Here is a 7,760-nt window from a genome sequence, read left to right on the forward strand (position 1 = left end):
ATAAGAGGACCCGGATTGGATTCTCGAAATTGGATTCAATTGGCTCTTCGAACCCGTCATGTGAATTGGTCCTTCTCTTCCTGCTGACTCCCGTTATTGGAATCGAACGGAGCATTTCAGTATGTCCCGACTGACTGTAACTGAGTGACTGAACCTGACCACTCAGTATTTGTACTGGAGTTGGTCGATGCTCCCAATATTCGAGGTAACTGAATATTAATAAAATTCCCCTTTCTTTTTATTTTCACTGTATACTCGTGTTACAACACGACATCCACCCCCTCTGAACCTGTGCATCCTCCGGTATGCACCAATTTACCCAATTGCTGTTTGATTCAGAATATATCCCCTACGTCTTTGTCCAGTTCGTCTTTGTCACCTTCATTATCCATATCACTTTCATCTTCTTGCTGCGGAATCTCTGTACCTTCATTAAGGTCTTCCATATTCATCTCTGCGTGTCTTCGTTTAAATATTTTTACTCGCTTCCCTGCAATTGGTATTTTCAATTTTGTACCATCTAACTCCCGTAATGAGTAAGTCGCATTATCATGAACAGTTGTTATAACATATGGTCCAAATCAACATTTTGAAAATTTACGCAAAGTACTATGTTGATTATCCAGACTATTGTCATAAACAAGTACCCAGTCACCTTCCTCGATTGCTTTTGGTCTCAATCGATGTTGCTTATCAAATCACGCCTTGTTTTGTAACCTTGCTCTTTTTAACCTTTCCAATGCTATCTGGACATCTTCCGTTCTTTGCTCCAATTGTCGAATCCTAATAGCCAGAAGTTCTTCTCTTGTCAATCCATCTTCCCATGGTAGCATACTCCAAGTAAGTACCTTTTCTTCAATCGGCATAATTGGTTTTTGACCTGTCATAAGTTCTACTGGCATATATCCTGTCACCGAACTATGTGTTGTTCGATCAGTCCATAATGCAAATGACAATAGCCGTGGCCACTCTTTAACCTTCCCATTACAAGCTTTAACCAATGCTTTCACAATCGACGGGTGACCGCGTTCGCTTTTCGCATTCCCTTCCGGATTATAAGCAGTAGTCAGTGATAGTTTAACTCCACATTTTTCAAAGAACTTACGAGCTTCTTGTGCATTTAATTCTCCACGATCTGCAGTGATTTTTCCTACGCACCCGTAACGGCAAATGACATCTTCAAGCAAAAACCTACAAATCCCCTCTGTAGATTTTGTCCTCAATGCTCTTCCTTCTACTAGATTTGATAAATCTTCACGAGCTAAAACCAAATATCTCATCTGCCATAACCCAACCGGCATAATAACCAAATCAACAACCCATTTAAAATGAATAGCCAGAGGATACGTAGGATGAAGACCATCTCGATGTCGGATATTAGAATACAATTGATACATTTCACATGACTCTACAAATGAGAGCACATCTCGATACATATTTTTCCACCAATATCGTTCCTTGAGTTTAGCAAAAGTAGCCCAGATTCCTCTATGCCCTGCCCATAAACTATCATGAAACTCCTTTAATAATTTTAGTTTTTCTTCCCTTTTGCCTATCACTCGTTGTGGCATCCCAATTCCTTTCTTCGGTCTCTTCCATAAGAATCCATCTCGAAGTAAAAATCCATATGCTTTTTTTCTTATTTGTTTGAATTTTTCTGTAGACCAATTCCCCTGCTTAGACAAGGTATTCAAATAATGACCAATATCCAATAATTCTCCTTCATAAGATTCTTCAAGAAATAGCTTGTCTTCTCTGTTGAGATTTGATATTGAATAGAATTTCAATCCGACATCATCAATGTCTTCAACCATTTCGTCCTCCCTCTCGTATCTTGCTCAAGATACCATGTCTGCTACTAAATTGTCCTTTCCAGTGATATGCTTAAATTCTAGATTTAGTGACTTAATATAAGCAATCCATCTCAACATTGCAATATCTGGCGTTAAACAGTTAATAATCATTCCAAGCAATGGCAAGCAATCTGTTTCAATTACTACTATTGCCCCAATCAAATAGTCCTTTTCAGCTTCCATAGCCGAAACGACTCCCCAAAGTTCTCTTTTGACTTGCGAATATGCACGCTGACGAATACTTAAAACTTTAGCCCCAAATCGAACTACAAATCTACTCCCATTCGAATCATCTTGACCCACCGCCCATCCAACGGCAATTGGACTAGCGTCTACAGTAAGAATCACTGGTCTATTGCACTTATAATCAACCTTCCTCAATATTGGAGGTGACATCAATAATTTCTTCAATCTTTGCATTGCCTCAATATGCCTTTCTTTCCATTCAAATCGGTAACCCTTGCGTAACAGTTCATATAATGGATCTGCTATGTGAGCAAAATGAGGGATCCAGATTCGATAAAATACACATGCACCTAAAAACCTGCGAACCTCTGTTAAAGAATCACAATCCTCTTTCATCCTTCCAATTGCATCAACTTTAGTCGGATCTGGTTTTCTTCTGTAAGATCCGCATAAATGTCCAACAATTACAACCTCTCGCACTCCAAATACGGACTTCATACCCGATAATGTAAGATGAACTTCTCCAAGCCGAGTTAAAATCTTTTCACAATCTTGTATATGATCAACAACATATCTGCGACACCCCCTCGTATCTAAAGTTTCATCCTTGTCTCCTTCTCTGCACCCTTTTATAGGAACATCATCCAGAAAAGACATAGTCTTTTCCGGAATAAAATCTCTCAATACCTTATTCATCCTGTTCATCATATGCGCAATTGAGTTGGTCGCGCCTTGAGGAAGAGTGCACATTCTAACTAATCCAAGCGGTGTCCTCATCGTTGTCATATCTCTACTTCCTTCAGCAAGTTGAAATTGATCATAAGCTGAATACAAATCACCCATTGAATAGATCGCCCTTCCAGCAAACGCCTCAGCAAATTCATCCACAATAGGTCCAATTCCTGCATTCCTGACAGTTACAGCATTCACCGGCTGCATATCTTGAATAAACCGTAGTGACCCATTCTTCTTAGGTACCGTAAACCATCGACTAGAATACGACGCAAATGAAGGTTCTAATATTTTCATCTTTATCTTTTCTTTCAATATTTCGATCAATTTAGGTAAATGTGCCCTCGGTACTGGAATCGGTCTTAGATTCCAAAGTATATGCGGTACAGTGAAGATAACAAAAGGTGTTATAATATTTGGATCCACACACCCAATTTCATGAGATTCGAAGGCAAACGATCTACCTTGTTTAGCCAACATCTTTTTGAAGCAAGTAATTTCCTCCGGCAATAAAGAACCATCAGAACTAATCTTCAATTCTTCAAAAGTCTCTTCAGTAAACTGATGTCCAATACTCATTGGATCTCTTAAACTTGCTTCTTTTGATGCTTCTCCCATTTGTTCTTTAGAATCCTCTGGTAATGGTCCGGCAATAGGCTTTACCTTCTTATCTGCCGTTTTATATCTCGTCTCTACTGTGACTTCTGGTGCTTGAAAAGATTCAAGCATGGTATAAACCTCTCTCGAATGAATCTCAACAATCTTATCATTATCCCCTAACCCAATAGATGTAATCAATTCCAATGAATCTTCCAGCCCATTTTCTTCATAAACACCCAAAATCCTCTCATCATCTTGTAATGTACCTATCTTGCGTAACTATCCTTCAATATCATATAATCTTTTTCTTTCTTTTCTTTTAAAATCATCAACTTTCTTATACATAATATTTCCATTCTCCAATATACCAATAAAACTCGCATCAAAGGCACCTTCATCTCGCGAGAGTACCTCCTCTTTTGTACCTCCATAATCTCGCTTTACAGTGGTACCTTCCCAAAATCCTTAAATCCTTCAACAATCTTTGGCAATGGTTTCTCCCTCAACCTATCTCGATTCCGTTCATGGTTAGGAGGTACTGTTAGAAATTGTACAGCTTTCCTCCCATCTTCGCTCCGTACCCTTACATAAGCAGAACCATCGTCAAGTACCTTTGTTTCCATCCGTGTTGCCGTGATATAAGGTTGTCCTAAAATCAACGGATAAGACGTTGTATCTTGAACGAAGAAATGTTGCTCCATCGCAACATCCCCAATCCGAATTTTGACATCTGGACAAGCTCCATATAATTCGCCTCGTGTGTTATTAGCTGCTCGTATTGCCCATCCATGTTCCATATCAATTGGCCATTTTTGCTTCTTATAAAGATCTTTAGACATGAGATTTATTTCAGAACCATGGTCCACCAAGGCAACTATTGGTTCTTCTATATCTCCTACCTTCACCAATATCTCAGTAGTTGCCCTTATCCAATGCTTTCAAGTATAATGGCTCAAAGTTTCCATTTCCTTGTCACTAGAATCTTCGAAATGTACTCGCTGATTATACCCATTCTTTTCATTTGTTGGTTGCTTGTAACCAATATCAACCTCTTCTTCATCTCTACATATTCTTGCATCAATAGCATGACTCATTCCAGTTTCGCTCATTAATTACCTCTTTCGCTTAATGCTGTCAATGATAACATCATGAAACTCCTTCTTTGCAATTCCCAAGACTTCTTTCAATGTGAATTCCACCTTAGCGTTTAATATACGTTCTTCCAACACCCCTTTCAAATTTGTTGCCGCTTCAATATCAGAAAGTAGCTTATAAGCAATTGATTTGCCCTTATCTTTTGTCTCCGTTGTTTTTTCTCCCAATGATGCTGAGGTATCCTTTACAAGCAATTCTTGTGAAGCTGCCTCCCGAGCCTTGTCTCCTCGAGTTTGCCTCTTAGAAGAATTTCCTTCTCTAGTATCATCAAAATTTCCTCGTCTTTTTTCTTCCATCAAAGCTTCATGTTGGCTCTTAGCAATATATGCATGAACTGAAAGAGACTCAACAGGATCCTCCCAACCTATTCTTCCTCGTATTGTAGCTGCAGTTCTCAATAACGCTTCTCGAGGTAATTTCCCTTCTTGCATTGTAGAAACGGCAGAAGCCCAAAACTCACTAGTTTCCGTACTTCCACCAATTTCATCATCTACTCTAGCACCATAACTTGCACTTTCTCGTACTACAGTTTCATGCTCTTTTAAGTAATCTTGAACCAATGCTCTCATTCCTCCCTTGCCAAAATTGGTTTGAAGAAGATCCTCCCTATCTTTCAATGCTATCTTTCCATCTTTCCAACAAATAATTCCCTGCCGTATCATATTATTAAATTCATTGCAATCTTTTCTAGTGTGTGAAGCATCATCACACCAAATACATCTTTGTACATATCCTTATTTTGAAACATTCTTCGAATTGTTTATAGAAGTATTCTCTTCAAGTCTTGCCAATTTGATTTGAAGATCTCGCATTCCTCATATAATTTCTTCCATACCCATATCTGCTTTCTTTGACAAGGATGTTGAAGGTTGAACTGTAGGCATTGTCGGTGGTGTTGTACGTACTGGAGCTTTGGGTGCTTGTACTGTTTTCGGAATATTGCTCCTATCCTTCCTCCTTTCTTTTTTTGTAAGCAACCCCACCGCATCTTCAACGTTCTTCCACTTCGTTGTCAATCCTTCATCTTCTTCTTTGTCTTCAAGAAGGGGTTCTAATTTCTCTTGCAATTCTCCATCAGCAGCTTGAAGAAATAGATCAACTTTGTTCGGCTCCAATGTCAATTTTTCTACCTTCGATAATTGAGAGTACTGCCTCTCAAATTCCCTTAGTAGCTCTGTTGCTTGCAAATTCTTATTGGGCCGTTCAATCCATCCCAGAAACAGCTTCTTAGTAACGCGATCAGCATCTTCCAAGAAATATTCGTCTTTCAATGCATGTGAAAAATCCTCCCATGAATTCCCACAACGATCCGTAATCGATGTAATGTGGTCCCTTATCTCCGGTATCGTGGCAAGTCTAAATAGTGCAACCATTTTCTTCTCAGAAACTCGATTTAATTCCATTTCACGAACATAACATCTTAAATACCTTGAAATATTCCTCCCATCAAATTGATCAATTTTATTGACCACTGCTTGCAATGCTTTGGTTGCCAAAGCTTCCTTTCGATCATTGCTTTGCTGTTGCTGCATTGACAATGAGAAGGCTTGAAACAAACTAGCAATAGACGGATCCATGTGCATACCTTGTCCTTTAGAAGACTCCCCACCAGAAACTTCTCCCAAAAATCCTTCAAAATTTTTATTTTCGTTTTCCATAAAAATAAAGATAAAATCAATCGAAATCCAATACCTTCTACCTCAAGCTTTCACGTCGGGTTCACCACTTATGTCGTATTACGTGCTTTCCTGCTCGAGAACGCGCTGGGCGTCTGGCTGTAGAAGGTAGTATGGAGATCCGCCAATAGTCAAGCAGTCTATCAGTTTTTACTGCTGGAATATAAACGACTGCAAGAATACACCGTAAATCTTTACTGATGCCCTTCGACTGCTTGTCGAAGTCCTTTTTTAATCCCAGCCGGTAGGTCTCTAGACATTACAAAGAACCCCGAACAACCCAAACTGTTAATCTTCAATACCCCTTTGTACTTACGATCTTGTATCCACTGACTGTCCTGTTAGATTAATCCAATAAATTTCATTCACTCCGCATACTCAATCCTATAGACACCCCTTTAATCCTTCAATCACAGACGTAACTCGATTTTACAAAACAGTCAAGAGTATTCAAACCCACTTCATTTAAAAATCCCGATTCACCATTACAACACTGACTTCAGCAACGATTGCCTCAGTCTTCCCAAAACTCTACGAAGAAGAAAAATCCAAATTCTATGTCTTTCCTTCCCCGACCCGAAGCATGAAGCTCCTCTCTCTAATTCCCTTGATCTTCCAAAAACCTCCAATGAAAACCAAACTAGTAACCTTGCAAAAGCTTGAAAACTCGCTCCCTCCGATTCTCCCGAAAAAAAACCTTCCCCCCTCAAAACTATATCCCCCCCCTAACCTTATCCTCTGAATTTCTTCAATCTTCCGTCTTAGATCCGGAATTGGCTCCCACTTCAAGCTTGGATCCGAAATTGGCTCACGCCGTCAAGCTTTCTCCTCCTTTTTTACCTTTAAGAAATCCATTTACCGAAAACAACATTCCCTGAAACAGCACAGAGAACAGGACAGCCTGAAACAGAATCGAACCCCGTAATCGGGACCACATTGAGTCGCCCGACCAATTTAGGTCCTATATTGGGAAAGATGCCCGTAGTAACCTGGATGTTCCCGTAATTGGGTCAAATTGGTCCTCGCGTCAGATTGGCTAAGACCCGTAGTAAGACCTGGATTTCTCGTAATTACACTGCATTGGGTTGACCGGCCAATTCAGGTCTCATATTGGATAAGAGGACCCGAATTGGATTATCGAAATTGGATCCAATTGGCTCCTCGAACCCGTCGTGTGAATTGGTCCTTCTCTTCCTGCTGACTCCCGTTATTGGAATCGAACGGAGCATTTCAGTATGCCCCGGCTGACTGTAACGGAGTGACTGAACCTGACCACTCAGTATTTGTACTGGAGTTGGTCGATGCTCCCAATATTCGAGGTAACTGAATATTAATAAAATTCCCCTTTCTTTTTATTTTCACTGTATACTCGTGTTACAACACGACAGCGGGCTTTACAATGATTCTAAACATGTGTTGACATGAAGTACTCAAGGTTCTTATGATCTATATATATAATGACTAGGCTTGATGCACCTTCTAGATAGTGATGTCATTCTTGAAATGAATCCACAATTGTAAGGAGTTCTTTGTTATAGATCTCATAATTAATCTCGAC

The sequence above is a fragment of the Physcomitrium patens genome, chromosome 24 (genome assembly GCF_059467195.1).
Source record: "Physcomitrium patens ecotype Gransden chromosome 24, ASM5946719v1, whole genome shotgun sequence".
NCBI classification, from domain to species: Eukaryota; Viridiplantae; Streptophyta; class Bryopsida; order Funariales; family Funariaceae; genus Physcomitrium; species Physcomitrium patens.